General features: G+C 43.9%; 1 long non-coding RNA gene across 1 annotated transcript; it reads right to left on the bottom strand.

Moving 5' to 3' along the window:
- Positions 1-11,559: 11,559 nt before the first annotated feature.
- Positions 11,560-16,489, bottom strand: LOC149362633 (uncharacterized). Its single transcript, XR_016288519.1, has 3 exons — positions 16,372-16,489; positions 15,500-15,567; positions 11,560-11,895 (listed from the first exon to the last, which is right to left on the bottom strand). It is a non-coding gene; the product is annotated as an uncharacterized LOC149362633 (long non-coding RNA).
- Positions 16,490-18,164: the final 1,675 nt, after the last annotated feature.

The following is an 18,164-nucleotide window of genomic DNA, read 5'->3' on the forward strand; positions in this document are numbered from 1 at the left end:
ACAGGTATAAAACGATTGACAAAGATCTCTCAACTGTGAAAGTTTTAGCCACCTACAGGAAATATAACAAAAAAAAACGTTCTGGCGCATGCCTCCTTAAGTAGAGGAAAGTAGACAGGATCGGAAGCATCTGAAAACAAGAGAACACAGGGAATGCAACTGCACGGCAATGGCCAGAGAGATCTCTGCTGTTTTAAATGTAATTTGCACCTCTCTCTAATCAATAGCTATTTGTATGATTTTCAATAATAACGCATCACTTCAGATTCGTGTTCGAAAAAGCTCTCACTAGTGGTGCAAAATAAACGAAATGCCCAGTGGGACTAATTAGCATGATGCCGATATCCCAAATTTATTCCTCACTACCGAAAATAAATTTACTGCCTTTATTGCTCATATTGGTGCATTCTTTTGCATAAAGTAGAAATTTGCATTTTTTTTATTTCATTCTATCAATCCTTTCTCATTAAGCATTTTCACCAGGAAGAGCAAGCCGTGTTTTTGGAGATCATGAACTACAGGAAAGAATATCACAGCACTGGTCTTTACTAAATTTCTTTAGACGAAAACTGGTAGCGACGCTTCTTCAAATATTTTTATCTTTATGCTCACACGTCATCAAACACCAAAGAGGCTTGCCTAAAGATAGGCTAACGATGATACATTCATATCTATTCATGAGCGTGCAAATCAGGAAAGCAACACACACCAAAAATCCTACGTGTGATCCGCCTCCAATCTGTAAAAGGACAGAAAACATCGTTAGGGCATATATTCTCAGAAAAAAAAAAAGTGACTGGCGGTTGAGCATTGCTAAGCATCGAATACTGTATCGTGTAAAAGCACAGTTTTTTGCTGTTGGGCCTCACCGGCATGTACCCAAAAAATGACCAATGCTGGCACCACAGAGCCCAGACTAGTCAAAATAGTTCGGATGCCAGCCCACGCAAAAACTCCGGCAGTGATGATGCCCACTCTCTTGCTCGAGCGTACGTCAACCTAACAGGGACCAACGTATACTAGGGTAGCGCGAGGGACCGTCTCGCCACCTACAACGAGATCACGCTGCCCTACAGGGATCAATGACTTGTCTGGCTCTCACCTCACGTCTCCCTCTCGAAGAAAGAGCAAACGGCCTGTAGACAGCTACAGAGTCCTACGTTCCTTTCCCCTGCTCTGTTAGCTCTTATCCATCCAGGCCCTTACAAACGTGAATGCTGCCCGAAGAATGCAAATGGGGAGACAAGGAAAGTGGACAGAAAAAGCTCAGCATCCGTTAGTGAGCCTGAAACGGCTATTAGCCGAATAAGATAGCGCTACATCGGACCACCCCCGTCAGCTCTGGGAAGGTGCCCCCTCTATCGCGAGTGGCTTTGTCGTTGAGTTGACTGGTGCCGAAATGGAAATCGAGGTCAGGAACTACCGAACAATCGAGGTCAGAAACAATACAGCTATGAACGAAGGCATGCTAAGTTGCACGCTATTTGAAGTAAGGTGACTTAATTTTAAAGCTTATCAAGCCTTTTCCTCTTCGCACTCCGAAAAAGTGTTTTTCTTTGATGTTCTTGAATGCACATGCTCCTGACTTCTTCATTGTATACAATAACGGGCCTCTCATTTCCCTCTTTCCGAGCGCCTTATCAATGAGCATGTGCGCGTATCAATGGTAGTGAACCGGCTGAAAATTTACTAGGCTAAAATCAATATCACCAATGCAGCTTTGTGCATGACACTGAACATGGAAAGCATTATACCGAACTAAAAAAAAAGCAAAGCACAGTTAGGCTACGGCTTAGCGTTATATTCGAGCTATTGTTTTGGTCCGCTGCTAAATCCACTTCGCAACAATTACAGCGCTGCTATTGCCGATGTTCCTGATCCCTCTTTTTCACTGACCGCGTTTTGTGGGCAACACTGCAATCGGGCTCCCAAACCATCTGCGGTTTCAAGTTGAGCCCAACAAATAGACACAAAAGCGCCCTCCAGGTCAGGCACTTCATAGGCAAAATACAGAGGCCTCTAGCGCACCGTCTTTGCAGGATTGCATGAGACAAGGGGGCTGTAAATGTTTCATTGGGTGGACTAAGGACGCGTGCTGCAATTTCTTACCCCTCAAGCGCAAAACTGCGACGCATGAAAGTAGCGTACGGCTCCGCCAGAAAAACTTGGCTAGTGATATAATGCCGTTGGTTTTCGTTGGCGTATCGGGTGCGCTCAGCTAAGCGCTGCAGTTTCAGCAAAATACGCTGGGGGTAAAGGCCTTCTGATTACCGAATACAGCTCGTAATACTAAGCTCAACCAAAAAAAAAACAACGTGAAATGAATAATCGCCGCTCGCTGACTGTAGGCGACCTGCCAGGATACAGCAGCGCCTTCTATACACTAGGAAGTAATGTTTGCGCTATCCGTATAACGCAGGAATGAATTGCCCACTTTTCTATGCTTCTTCTCGAGTGCAGGGATTAGCGCAGTGGAAGCATCAAGAGCCGTTTGTTGCCCCGCTACCGCCTCTGGGCTTGCCTGTGCAGCTTCCCTAGATATGGACTCGACATTTCTAACAGGTAATTCATGTCTTCAAAATTGAGGTCACAAACGCTGCCTCGTCCACACTGGCATTACTTTAAACACCGCGCCGAGGATTGCGGAAATCCGCCCACTGGAAGATTTTTTTGGGAAGCCTCTACTGTCATCACCTGCCAGGTTTCGTCACAGAAAAAGGTCGGCACTGGATTCTCCCGCGAGCTGTGACGTCAGCCGCGCAGCAAGGTGACAAAATTTTTGATGCGCCGTGCACCACCTGCTCGTGTGGCATGCCACTTGGGTGGCACGTGTCAATGCTTTGTCTTTCCGTGGCTCCGACGAAGACAACTCCAGTTGTCAATACATTGGCAAGCACCCTGAGGTTTTCCCTCGCTTTTTCACTTTGTAATTATCACGAACCACCTGATCAACCTCTATCTCCCACGTTGCTCCTCCGGTAAGACGTTAGCCATTTCTGTTCATTGGCACGGTTTATTTGTGTTCTTGCTGACGTTAGAAATATTCTATACCATCCCGCGGTGTGGGCTTCTAGAAACAGCTACTACTGTAAAAATTCCTTCTCCTCTTACGACTAAATGATCACAAAACAGGACCACTTTCTGCAGTGGGCACTGGGCCAGTTATCTCGCGCGAGACAGCCATAGCATTGCAAGAATTTCAGCTGTCACGAATAATCAGACTTACAAAAGTAGCCGAAAATTAACCCTGTCATTTGGCTTGAGTACGTTTATCCACTCACCCTGCACGGTGTTCCATCTGCTTCAATGTTGATCACAATACGAGGCTGAGCGTTACTTGATAGCAGTAGACATGGGAAAGTACACGGCGTTACAGCAGATGTCTGTGGAAAGGCAAAAACGAAGATCACACAATAAGCTACTTGAACATAAGATAATCTTAACTGAAAGCTGGACGAGTTGGACTGAATTCATCATAGGGTCTTGTCGTCCTTCCTCTTTATTCCTCGTCTTTTCAGCTAATTTTGTGGTGTTAAATGAATACTTTCGCTGTGTTGTTTTGTTTTGATTACCAAGCACAGATAATTTAGGGATTATTGCGGCCTAACGGGAGTCGACTGTGAGTCCCAGGACGGGAGAGGGCTCATGTGGTGCTTATCTTGCAAACACGAACTTCCACTACGTTCATAATTGCGAGAATGTGCGAAACGCTTATTTTCGTGGCGCTCTCCATGATGTTCCAATTAGTTGGAGAATACAAGTTTCCTCTCAGCTGGCAGCCCCCTTCGCTAACTCGGGCAATATATTCCCTTTAATATTTTTATTCATACAAAGGTACCGGTGGTTCCAAAATACAATACACAGGAGGATGTTCTAGAGTAAATTACTGTATCGGGACCTACCTCCTGTTCATTGTAAATAAACAGCTAAAATAAATCACGAATGCCTGACAGTTACATGTAAGAAGGAAACACAAAAAGAAAGAACACCGCATCATTTGAAATGACGAGATTTAACTTGTGAACTTTGGAGTAATCTTGAAATGTAAGGTAAAAGTATTTTACAAAGGCACAGAATAAATCTGTTGAGCCATATACACTAATATCAACTTACAGCTGAACAGACTAATTGAAGTAGAACTATAGAATTCATTCAGCCACGAACTGTTAGCTTCCGGAACATAACCCATTTGTAGCAGTCAGTATGGAGTTCAGAAACAGATATCACCTGTATCTGTTTTAACGGAAACAATCATCCAGAGCCTACATAATCGGATCTACGCATTCCGTGTAATCTTAGACTTCAGAAAGCGTTAAATTTCATTAAACATCACATTCTTCTATATGAACTCACGCACTATAGAATCAGAGGCATTTCGCTCATGCTACTCTAAAGCTATATCTTCAATCGTTCCAATTATCGCTCTTGACAATATTAAACTTGATTAGAATACACCGTATATCGTTCACCACAAGGCCCTATTTTGGGTCCTGTGCTATTCCTTTTCTCTGTTAATAACAATATATCAACACGACGCACTGCGAAAATGATTTTTTATGCGGACGACACTAGGGTTTTCTGCTCACAGTCTGGCACTTGCAGTTACAGCTATATAACGTATGGCTCAAGAATCTGGCTCTACGGTATACGGCCAATAATCTTTCGCTCAATGTTAACAAAGCATGTCATATTCTCTTTTAGCAAAAGATCAATTAATCGCACTAATACGATAAGTTTTCTGTCTCGATGTTTTGGAGCGTGTTAAGAAAACAAAACTCTAGAGGGTACGATTCTATGGAAATTTCCGTTGGACACAACATATTAGGCTCCTAAACCGTACTGTAGCACAAGGTATTGTTATGTTGAACCAATTTTGGTAATCCCTGCCAATTAGACGGAGGCGCCAGCTTGATTTTAGTACAATCCATTCCAAGTTGCGATACTGCTTGCTTGTCTGAGGAGTCACCCCTTCAACTAATCTTGAAACTCTTTTGTTACTGCAGAAAAAGTCTTTCAAGTTTCTTGAAAATTTCTCAAAATATGACCGTGCAACCCCCTACTTCACGAAGGATCATATATTGTCTCTCCAAGCATTGTTTTATGAGCGACTGTACTATTTCACATTTTTGGAACTGAAGGCCCATCCGCAACATTTTTTTTTTCTACATATATGACCGATCAAGCAAGATATCAGTTAAAGTGCCCGGATTTACAGAAACTTCGAAATATGAAAAACTGTCATCATGAGTTTGTCGAAATACTGAAGACGTCTTCCCTTCTATTTGTTTTTCTTAAGTGTGTGAAAGCTGACTTACTTTCGCGAGAATGCTTTATAATAGCCTGAGACATTTCTTGTAAAGTAAGTTGCCTGTCACATCTACATCTCTCCGTTTATTTAGTTCGACAGGTCGGTCCTCTCTTTGTTGGTTTATTACTAGTTCAGTACCTGGATTTGATTCGTGTGTTTCGTTGCACTGTACATATTTTTTCGCATATTACCTCTTAGTCTATGTCTAAGTAATTAGGTTGTGCTGTAGGCATGTGAAAATAATTGACATTGACATTGTGTGTAGCCATAACTGTGCTTTCTTTTTTCTTTTTATTTCTTTCTTCCTTTCTTTCTTTTTTGTTTGTTTGTTTTCATGTATTTGGAAGTGCTCCTTGCTACTATGTTCAAGTGGTGCTTAGCGCCCATTCACCTGAATTTTATTTTTGCCTTTTGCCCTCTCCATCAGGACACTGTAATCTCTGAATTTATAAATAAAAAAATACGTTTCCGTATGCAATCGGCAGCAGCAAGCAGAGAAGACATACTTACTATCGACAACGGAGCCAGCCGGTAGCAGTACTGTCCGCTTGCAATATTGGCCTGGATATAGCAGACTAACACAAAGCGAAGAAGCTATAAACACTCGAAATATCAAATAGTTATGGGCTTCCAACAGCTGATTCCCAGTGCTGCTTGTAATTGAATTAGCTTGCGTATAATTTTCAGACGACCACCTCAACAGACAGACTGGCGATGACAAAGAGGCGTCACAAGGATTAGTAGTTTGCTCCCTGTTCTGTTGTCTGTTCAGCTAATTCCTCCAGCGCATGACTTCCATGGAGGTCGATAACCCAACATACAATACATTTATCATATCTACCACTCGCTACGGCAAAGCTACAGCCGGCATTTTATAGCACAAAATAAAACCATGGCTGTTTCAGGACTAAAACACGACTGCGCGCAATCTCCGTCATTCTTCCGTCTACAGTTGGACTTCGGATAGCAAACCTCAGGGCTGATTTGTGCTACTGTTTCACGCGTGCAGGCCTCTTCTTTATTTCTTTTACTTACCTGATATCTGCAGCCGGAAATTCTCGGCAGAATATCTACATTAAAATTACTGCGCGTTCTTAAATGGACAAACTGCAGATAGCATATTTCACGACAAAATACAGTCACATCAACGCCTTTTTTTTTTTTTGTAGCCTCTTCCTTGTCTGTGCTTAAACCCCTCCTCCCTATGGCACCAATGCAGAAGCTTGTTTCGGCAAAATAAGTTTCAGAGACGCCTTAATTATTTGCCTTCGCTTGAGGCTAAGGAAAGTAAGCCATGGTTACATGGCACCTCTTGTAATGGTTGCATAAGTTAGCCTACAACTATACACTTTTTATCGCATGACCACTTATGGCCCAAGCTCAAGAACGCGCACTTCCCTGCCTACATATTTCATTAAGCTTGGTCCACCTGGAACATATTGTCTTCGGACAGCGTATGAAAGAATGCGAAACTTTTCACGTACGACCTTTGTGCAGGCAGTAGCGGTGACCACGATGCCTATTGCCTTGCAGAGAGGAAAAAATTCCCTCCCACAGCTACTGCTTCAAAACAGATACACATCTTAGCCGCCGGAAAACAATACATAAATACCAACCAATCCCTTGACTCCATCAGTTCTACGTCTGTTAAATGACCGGTATATGTCAGTGCTATTTCTCTCAATTAACTTAGCACTCACCAATAGTTAAGGTCAGAACGGAGAGAAAAGGCCGTATAGATGTCATAGCTGGAGCAGTCGCTTCCACTACTACCAAAGATGTGATGGCTTTGCTGTTTGTGGTGCGTTCCATTGTATCTACAAGAGCTAATATAGCTTGCTCTCAAGGACGAGCACCCCAATATTGGCCGGATTGTTCTGTTTGTGTGTCCTCGCTATTGTTTCGCAATGTGATCGACCGGCTTGAAAAATAAAAAGATTGCATTAAATTCTACAGCCGGCCCGCGATGTCCCAAGGTCTATGCTCCCCTTTTTAATTTTTGCGCGTAAAGAAGAGGCTATAGTAAGAATATTGCTTTTGAGTTTTGTGTCAGGTAGCTTTGGTAGCACTGAACTCATGAAACTCGTTTTTTTTTCAACATCCGCACCATCGACGAATTCTCATGTGTGCAGAAAAAATTTATAGTAAGTCTTGCTGCTCACACTGCAAGATCTCAGCGCTGTACATATAAAAGAATCGAATGAAGATAGGCCGACGTGTTAGGGGAATTCATCAATATGTTGTCGACTGCTAATTGAGTACATTTCCTACAGAACAAAAGGTCAATTTCAATTAATAACGCTCACAGGTGCAGCTAAATACTTAAATATGGAGGGCACCATAAGCGTATTTCATAACACAAGAGCTGTGTAATAGGCGAAGTTGCACATAATATGATTACGGCACCTAACTGTTGCATGGCTGCTGCTCCATCCTGCATGTTACATTTGCGTCTTCGAAGGGTATCCGGCTAATTCATCGCATGCAGCACCGAATTCAAGATCGACAGAAAGTACCGTCTGAAAGAAAACAGTACTGATAAGCTTGGCGCGGCCAGCTTCCAAGAATTCAGAATGCGATGATAAGTGCACAGAAGTTCATGACGCTTGCTTGGCGACACAGTCAACTTTCTTTTATATGCTGATGTGAAAAAAGTAGGTTGTGAGGCCTATACAAGTTGTTTCAAAACTTATCGATGCAGCGCGCATACACACAGTATAGAGCAAATCTGAGCAATTCCTAGAGCGGGACGTATCTCCGGGTTGTTGATCTAGTCAGTTTTACATGTGTAGCAGTGAACTAATCATGCTCTGATGTTTTGGTACGACGAGATGTTTGTCCACGTCGGAGCAGACACTTATGTCAAAAATGACGAAAAGTTCAGCGGAGTGTCGTTTTAACACTTTAGGAAACCTGGTAAGCTAGAATGAAACAACAAATATTACATTTTCTGTTTTTTATCAATCTAGGATGCTGAAACCTGTCTGAAGAACCTTCAGTTACAAGGTTTTCCACCCTTGAGGAGAGCCGCAACAAACCGATTTTCGGAACAAAATGGGAAGCGTGCATGCCAAATTTCTCTGGTGGTTAAACTGGACCGAATATTTGGCACAAAAAAAAACTTCTCTGCTGATTACACGCTTACAGTGATGCCGATGTGCGCTAGTAGCGTTTCCGTTAACTCTTTGCCATTAATGGACCTTACCTTCATTCACAGGGGCTTGGAGCCCACCTGCCCACACCTCGAGGTTCGGACGCGTCTTAGGTTTGGCATCAGCCCTTTCGTCCTTCCGCGAAAGCTAAGTTGAACGGAACGCCTCCATCCTACTTACGAGCCGTCACCGCTCGTTTACGCGACGTGTCCTTCGTCGAGCTTAGTGCTAAGAGAGAAAGTATAGAAATTTGTGATATTGCTGCGGAGAGGATCTCTCACTTTAACCAAGGATGACGACTTTGGTATTCAAGCAACCAATTATGATCTCACAGATATCATTACGGAGTGCGCAGTGAGATCGCCATTTCTTGATTTCCGAGAGGAAGTTTAATTTTTATTTTTTTTAAATCTTAAACTAGTAAAATTTTTACATTTTATTAATATTCTAAAAATATTTATACCGTCCAAAGATACACAATCTCAATCATTTCAAAAGCCATAATCTGTTCAAATGTCATTAAAACATCTGTGGACTGTTTTCTAGAAATTTGGAATTTTTATCGATTGCTGAGCAGTGCCTGGTTTCACGCCTTTTCGAAACGTCCTAACTGAGCTCACCTCACGAATAAATTTTTCAGCAAAAATATTTTAGGCTTAGATTACGCACGTTGCGATAAGTTCCCATGACTATTTTTGAGCAAATCGGAGATGCTCGAGCGCAACATCTGGAACGTTAGACGTGGAATGACCAAGCACTTTATTTGCTCCGGCACTGTTCTCGAACCCAGTTTATTGGTATTGAATTGTAAATTTGTTTCTGCTGGCGGTTAAAAGTTGGTGTGAATAGCAACCGTTTTGCTTCCGGATAACGCAATCACCTTTTAAAACCAACACGTATGAGTTGGGCTTAACAATTATCACTTGTTTTGCTACTTCACATGGTTGCTTCAAATATATTTTACTTATTTTCTGCGTAATTATTAATGAAACATTATTTAGTAATCGATTTAATTAATTTAAAATGTTTTCTGCCTAATCAAGTGTTTACGATCTTACAATCTATCAAGTTCTTTGTATCTTTATCGCTAATTGTAAAGGTTTTATTTTGATTCGGCCCTCCTAATCCTTTTTTTCACCTATTCTTTCCCTAACAAGCATTTATACCTCGATTACTGATCAGTTCTGAAGGTTTCGCTACAGTAATTATTGTCTGCTACATTTCCAACTCACTGAGGAATAGTTGCTCATCTAGTTCTAGAACTTCACATGGTTCTGGATAGCAGTGTTGTCGGTGCGTGCCATGCACGTACCATCTTGGTGCATAATTTTCACCCCTATGACGTTGTTCAGATTTTGTGGATTTCTGAGGAATAAACTTCCTGGAATTCCGCCCTGAGCATGTGGTACTTATCCATCCTTTGCTCTCGTATATTTTGCTCCCGACGTAAATTATTGGAAGATTATCTAGAAGTGTATGAGCACATAGTATCCCGTGTATCCCGTATCCTTAGTATCCCGTGTATTTATTAAAATTACCTTGTTGCTCCATTTTAACCTACTCAATCTTCCGCTTCTTCTTCTTTCAAGCCCACGTCAGTGACCTAGTTCTTTCTTTTTTACAGCACGAGCTGCTAGCGAGATGTTCGCAGCCTTGCGTCGCCCTAAGCCACGTGTATTTCTGACGTCAGCATGACATGGCTGATGGCACATGAGCGCGTCGTCACTGAGTCACTCGTTGACGTCACTGTCGAGATAAGCGCCCGAAGCAACACACCGAACATCTTCAACCTACTCGCGAATGCAAGTGCACACGGCGTCTACGTCGAGATTCCGAGTCGTACGCCCTTGAAGCGCAGCAAAAGCATCAGTGCTAGCGGTTCTCAACGGGCGACCTCCGGATGCCTTGAAGATAAGACGAAGGTGCGCATTCGCGAAGTCGATGCCACTTTATAGGAAGATGAACCACGTTGGTACCATAAATGCGTTCAGCGTCTCGTCAACCCTTTCGGGTCTGTATGTTCGCTCAACGGCGCACTCTGAAATATATAATGATCTTGTAAATTAACCGTATGCTTAATCGCATCAATAATCAGTAACTTCAATGAAAGGCGGCGCCAAGTGACCAGAATGCTCTGAAATTACCTGCATGCACAGCAGTATTTTCCTTCCGTGTTCCCTTTCTCGCAAAACAATTTGATTAACATCGTAATCTTTTTTCTTGTATTCTTCTTTGGTGCGCGCGCGGGTAGCGTTCCGTTTTATCGAGGGTACACCAGGCATCAGTAAACCTGATGGTTGGCCTTTTTAATTCTTCGTACACAAAGCTTCCAGAGAAAAAAAAGTTTTTAGGATCTTTTAAGTAAAAACTGCTTCAAGTCCATGCATCTTACTGCTTCTAGTCTGCGTTCAGAAAAATCTCAATATGAAAGGTCGCCTAGCAGCGGAGGGCAAATATTACACATTTCTGATACTTGGAAGACGTCGGTTTATACAGCGCAGGAACTTCCCTCCTGCGATTTTATTGTTATCTGGCGAACGCTAGGACAGCCGCGGCGACAACTCACTAATTATTGCTTCGTCTCCTGAGATTTTCTGCAAGGGCTCTCACCCCTTGAGTCCCACTCATCTTCGCATCAATGTTCTCGCTTCTTGGCCATCTACCCTTTGGTTCTCTGTTAAAATGATATGAACTCTGTTAGCTTTTTATGCTTAGTCAATTCAATTATATTCGTTCATCTTCTACTAGAGGTTACGTTACCAGGTAAATGACGGCATTCCTGACTTTATTTAAGTTTACTGATTAGTTTAAGAGAGCAGTGCCCGTTTTTTACTCCGTCTCCAGAGAAACCATTTGTGACGAAGTCCGCATCCAGCCCCGTTTTCTTCACATCAGCGCAGTACTGTGCGCAGCATGCGGATGTCACGAGTATGGACCCCATGGATGGTGAGTGACTGGTTCTTCGTGCTAGTTCCCACTAAATTATCTTCAGTATAAAGATATTACGCATTTATTTCTCACCTAATTCACAGCTGTCAAAATTACGTTCCCTGTCTTTTCTGTGTGTCAGAGGGCATTGAGTTCTTTCGTGCACGTGTATAAAGGGGAAGTTTTGTTAGTTTTATTGAACTCGTCCTGTCGCCATCTCTTCTCGTCCCAATCTTCAACGCCGCCAACACTTCTTCCTTTGCCAGTACAAGCATTTGTCCTTCCTGCGCCTTGTGTATCTTCTTTTTATGCTTTCAACTCACCTCCTCTTACTCTCTTTCAAGACGTCTACTTTTCAGCCATCTGTTGAATGCCTTGTCTTCTTGCTTTGTTTTCTTTACACTTCTGTATGATCTTTTCAAGGACTACCCAAAGCCCTCTTGCCGCCTGGGTGGCGAGAAGAAAAGTCCCTATTTGGCGCTTCCTCAGTTGCAGACCAGGTTGGTCCTGTAGGCGTAAATAAAAAAAAAAATGCAATAATTTAGGAAACATAATTACAAGGAAAGTAAGGAAAACTATGCACATCGCGTAAGCTGACTGCTACAGGAGGAATCGGCCCAGACAAGTGTGACACACGCAAGCGCCACAGAACGCGCTCTATAGGGCCATTGAACCTCAGCGTTGGACATCAAGAGCGGCTCATAGATGTCTAGATATATCAGAAACTACAATTCACGAAAACATTCCAAATATCTAAACTCGCTTGCAGCATGCTGCAACATGGCGGACGAGCGAGGAACATGTTTGTTTTCATCATATTTGATTGTGTAACACAACCGTGAGAGCCAAAATTGCAAGTTATTTTTAATATTCTTGACAACAGAAAAGTAGGCACACACCCATACGCGGACGTTCAGGAACATAAAAGTTTTTATCTTTCTCAGCTGCCTAACTCTTAACCTTAAGTATCACCGTGGTCAAATCCAAATGGCTTATCTTTTCTTCGGGAGCTTTTAAAAACACGGGAGTAAGGGCGAGCACAGTCTAAGGTCGCTGTAAAAAAAGGAAGCGAATCAATGTTTGTTTAACGCTAACAAGTTTTAGTGCGAAAGCGCTGCTTAACGGGGCCAAACGCGACCAAAAATCTTTTGTGAAGCCTCAGAGTCACCCAAGCAAGCTCGCGATCCATTTCGGAGGCGCGTCGCTCCAGCAGAAGCCACTGGAAAGGAGCTCGGGTGTGTTCAGAAGAGCGTCGCGCCATTTGTCGGTGTAGCCTATGCGAGGGTGACCGTTAGGGTGACCTTAGCCAAACCTAGCGTAGCAACAGGCCGTGCAGAAATAAAATTAGCATTACCGCGACTTAGTTGCGAACCCGAGGCGGCCCGAACAGATCAGCCTCGCTGGCCACTGCACGAGAGCACTATGGGATCGCCGCAGCATATCACACCTCGTGTTAAACTGCAACACACACTCGCGCTGTGTATTGAACATCGTCGTTTTCGTCAACTTCCATCTGAGGCGCGAAGATATCAGATCAGCTTAAGCTAATGTCTAATGTCGTCTATTGTCGTAGCCAGACATGCCGAGAACCCAGCAAAGCAAAACCAAGAGCCAACCAGGCTAAACACATGCTTTCGCATGTCGACTCGGTTTAACTGCGTTAAAACCTTAGTACCTTTATAACTCTTTCCTTAAACAGCCAATTTGAAGGCGGTGTCCGCAACGTTTTTTGCACCCATAGATTTCAAACGTTTTTTTAAATCTATGTCTATCATAGTGCAGCTCATAGAATTTTATTTTTAATAATATAAAGAAGGCAAACGACATGCTGCTTGCGAAACAAAAAAAAAACCTTCTATTGGCAAAAATTGAGGTACTGGCACAAAAAATTCATGCAAACATTAAACTTAGCCAGTCAAAAAGTAGTAGATCGAAAGGTCGACAATATATGTTTTGTGCGCTTATATGCACAAAATTATTATTCAATGTTACACACTCTTAATGCGAAACTTTTCGGTCAGCAAATAAAAAAAAAAATCTACTGCTCGCGCGCAGCATTTGGGCTATTCGGCAGTGTAGTGCTAAGGTGGACACCAGCCCGTATTGGAGATAACTGCCTCCTCTACACTGTCAGTGGCACGGAATCTTTCAGAACGTATCTGGTACATTAAGAGAGAAGAATAGAGTGGTGGGCAAGTTTGTTCAAGACTAGCTGAGATAATAGCGCATGAGATGGACACAGGGCGAAAAAAAACGCACACGGGCACGGCGCTACTGCAACTGCAGTTTTCGCAGCCAGATTACGCGCCTTTTAGCTCAACGTTGCCAACCACAGTTGTTCAGTCTAGGGACCTGTAGCATGCTAATCAAGAAACGAACACTTAATGGTTCCGAACAACGGAAGGAAAATGAGAAGAAGACTGTTCGTCGTTCCTTACATGCATAGTGTTATTCAACCGGAAAAGATTGCCAGCATAATCGGTATTAAAATTGTTTTAACCACGCCTGTCATGCTAAATTATGAACACCGACTGCTTGGTGGCTGCACCAGAAAGTATTGTGACCCCTTTGTACCTTGCGCTGAAGGTTTTTTTTTTACCATATACCGTTATTCTGCTGTAAAGACTACATCGAGAAAAAGGTAGATGCCTTATTCAAAGACTGCTCGAACACCACGGCGAAGTGCAAAATATTGCCATAAAAAGTAATTTTCCTGCCCATTGTAGGGAGTGCAAACAGTGCAGCCATGTGTTTTCGCTCCCTACAATGAAAACACTGCATGTTTTCAGCCGCATGTTTGATTAGGAAGCACAAGGAAAAAACAACAATGTAGAAGGAGATAACTGATGCTTTTCTTGTGAGAAAAACTGGCCAGTCTTGTATTAATACGCCCTCAGTATCGTTGAGGCAAATGAATTTGCATATCTGACCGGCCGCGCACTATGGCAATGACAATAGAACAATATTAAGCCATGTGTTTTCGCTGCTGACTTACGCCTTCTTCTTCCTATGAACCTTGCTACATTCGCCGATATCATGCAACAAAATCTCATTTGCAATAGCGCGTATCCATGTACGTTTCTTCGTTCGTTCTGTGACCGTCTGGTGCGTTTTGCTTTCAATTAAACTTCAGAGAGGCCCTGAATACAGTGAATAACGTTTTTCAATGGCAGAAACGAAAGTTGCAGAAGGGCATCTGCCGATAGTTCGGGATTGGTGGAACGATAATCTGGATCCGAACTAAAATAAGACAAATGAGCGTCATCATTTCACAAAAAGACGTCGCATCTATCTAGGGCCAGGTGGAGAAAACATGGAGAAAACAATCAGCAAAGTCAGGGCGAGAAGAGCGCGCCACCTAGGGCGCCATGCCTGCGCTATCACTCCGCGTTTACAGATTTCGTGTGAAGTTTAGAAATATTTTCTCATGCTGCTGGCAAAAAAAAAAAAAAAACCGTTTGCCCAACTGTAATGCAGCCGTTTTTCAAAATACTAAACAGTGTAATTTTTCCGGAAGAGGCCCCGGGTTCCTCAGAATGTGGAATTTTGAGCGATCGTTCAAACTGAATGATTTTAATTGCGCCCAGCCACGGTGGCTTAGTGGTTACTGCGCTGGGCTGGTGGTCCGAAAGACGCGGGTTCTATCCCGGTTGCGGCAGCTGAATTTCGATGGAGGCGAAATTCTGAAGGCCCGTGTACTGTGCGACGTCAGTGCACGTTAAAGAACCCCAGGCGGTCGAAATTTCCGGAGCCCTTCACTACGGCGTCTCTCATAGCCTCAGTAGATTTGGGACGTTAAACCCCCATAAACCAAACCATTTTGATTGGCCCCAGTAAGAAAAGGTGTAAGCACCCATTGCGACTCGTGACAGAGCAGCCAATACGTATAAGCACGTATTTGAGTAAGGAAAGTGCTAATTCGCTTCTGCATTCAGTAAACTTTATATCTTACTTCACGATGGATGCTTCAGCACTGAAATAATGATGTCTTTGATATTTGAAGGCGAAAAAAGAACGTTGTCACACAGTGCACGCTCAAAGTCCCAGGAGGATATAAAGCTGCTTTCATGAAGGTTATACTAATAAGCATTAAATAGATAAATGTACTCACTTTTATAGAGAGATCCGAAACCTCGGTGGTCGGCTCATATGAATAAGAGGCCAGAACATGGGGAAGCACTGTTCCGGAGGAAAATAATTGCTGTTTTATTCTACCATAAATTATTTTATACTGTGTGGTGGCTGTAATCTCCCATAAAATGTCCCTCTAAGACTGCTGCAGGAATATATGCCAGGCTTTTTTGGCGTTCTACGTCCACCGCTATAATTTAGACAGTGGTGCGAAATACAATGAAATTTAGGCAACGTCTAACACCAATACACTTAGAAATAGAAGTGGGAACCGGCACAGCTGTAGTTCAGTTCATAGAGCAAAACATGCAGCATGCGGAGGTCACCGCCTCGGGTATCAACGGCGGCGAGGTTGCCTTTCTTTATCATCCTCAATTAAATTATCTCCTATTTAAGCGTTTTCAAAGCTAATAACTCGCTTTAAAGAAACACAACATTAGTACAAAACTTTAGTCCGCCGCGATGGCTCAGTGGTTACGGCGCTCGGCTGCTGGCCTGAAAGACGCGGGTTCCATCCCGACAGCGGCGGCCGAATTTCGATGGAAGCGAAATTCTAGACGCCCGTGTGCTGTGCGATGTTAGTGCATGTTAAAGAACCCCAGGTGATCGAAATTTCCGGAGCCCTTCACTACGGCGTCCCGCATAGCCTGAGTCGCTTTGGGACGTTAAACCCCATCAAACCAAACAAAACACGATACTGATCTACGCTTCCTGTTGTTTCAGTGAATTTTGGCGTCTTTCTTATGCGTACTTTAACGCGCCCCTCATCTCCTACCCCTTGGCATCTCAGTTACGCATTTTATAATAATTTATTCAGATTGAAAAGTAGGACGTGGGGCTTTTCGCACTTACCTAGAATAAGGAAAAGGAAGACAATAGCAAACTTAGCGGCTGCCATAGCGAGGCTCTTCCCGGTATGCCTCGAGAAACTGGAAGTGGTTTTGAACCCCGGGTTTTCTTACTTACTAGCTCAGGAAAGTGAGTTGCAAAAGCAACGTGGATGCTCAGAAAACAGCCTTTCTCGTATTGTCGCATTGTCTCACCGACATTTGTTTTATTGTTTCATGACCATTGTTTCAACCTCCAGCATACTGGATCCATATACGAAGAACAATGGCAGCTGAAGAAATCCTTGCTTGCGCTTGTCCTGCATAAGAAAGGCCGGAACTTTTGTGGCCTTCAGAGGGAAGTACAGCCGGCCACATCTTTAGCTAGCGTGCGCGACGGCCGCTTTTCTCTCGCTCCTGCGCTTTGCGGCAAAGCAAACTTGCGGACAGCGCCATAGTAAACACGGGCTTAGTGAGCCTTTTCTTAGACTTAATAGTTTCGCAAGTTTGCAGGACCTTGTGCGACCTGAAAAGGTCTCCTTTGAGAAGGAGCCAGAACTAGAGCCACCGTGTGCTGTGGAAAGCGCCGACCCAGCAACAATGGCATGGAGGCGCTATGCTGTCGCATTTATATCCATGTCCCGTGATCTTTCGGAAGACGGAAAAGTGCCCGCGACTAAGTGGGCGACCGGAACCGCTGACGGGGCACATTAAAGTCGTCTCGTCATACCGTTAAAGACGGAGCTTAAGATTCCCCCATACTTTCTTTCATTTACTCTACAGCGTTTATATAACCAAAAATTCCTACAGAAATCACAGTCCCGCCGCGGTGGCTCAGTGGTTACGGCACTCGGCTGCTGACCCTAAAGACGCGGGTTCGATCCCGGCCGCGGCGGCTGAATTTCGATGAAGGCAAAATTCCAGAGACCCGTGTACTGTGCGATGTCAGTGCACGTTAAAGAACCCCAGGTGGTCGAAATTTCCGGAGCCCTTCGCTACGGCATCCCTCATAGCCTTAGTTGCTTTGGGACGTTAAACCCGAATACACGAAACCAAACCAGAAAACACCAGGTTCAAATAAGGCGTGTGTCAGGTGTTTAATTATTAGTGTAAGATGGTCCTGAGACGAAAAGATAAAGAACACGGTGCGGCACGTGCAGAGTGAAGGAGAAAGCTATGCAGCGCAGCTGTTATTTGGCCCTTCTTCCTGCATCCAGCATATGTGTCAGCCTTTTGAAGTCCATCATAAGACCAGCGCCGGTCACGTGGCCCTGCGCCATGACGTCACCGCGATTATGAAGCCGTTAGAGTGCGCTCACGCTTGGAGGTCACGTGCTTACTTAACGTTCTTGAGTAGTCCAAATACGAGCACCCCATTGAATTTGGTCGTGTTAGTGAAAGGAGATGTCCGACAAGGCAAAAAAAAAAAACGGTTCGCGCGGTGCAACTGGACGGCAGGATGACGGATTGCAGGGCAGGTGGTACTGCTGCGGGGAGACGGCAGGAGGATCACCTTCGTCAGCTACAGGCAAGACACAAGAAGCGAAGAGCACCGTCTTACGCTGTAGCGTTTCCAGCATGTATTTCAGCCAAGGCTCCACGACGACTTTGGAGACAGCCGCGGACGGAGCTTGATCGGTCAAAGAGGTTTCGCTTGAAGTTGAGAATGATTAGTTGGTAGCAGTCCCGGCTGTCGGCACGAAACTAAACAACGAAACTACTGCTTCAAGACTTGTTTACTGGGAATCCACGGGTTCTGCATTTTCGCCTGAGTTCCTGCAGCGGGGAAGTTCAGGTGGACCGTGGATTGGAAAATTT

This window comes from Amblyomma mixtum, chromosome 2 (assembly GCF_055824585.1).
Source record: "Amblyomma mixtum isolate Tamu chromosome 2, ASM5582458v1, whole genome shotgun sequence".
In the NCBI taxonomy this organism is placed as follows: Eukaryota; Metazoa; Arthropoda; class Arachnida; order Ixodida; family Ixodidae; genus Amblyomma; species Amblyomma mixtum.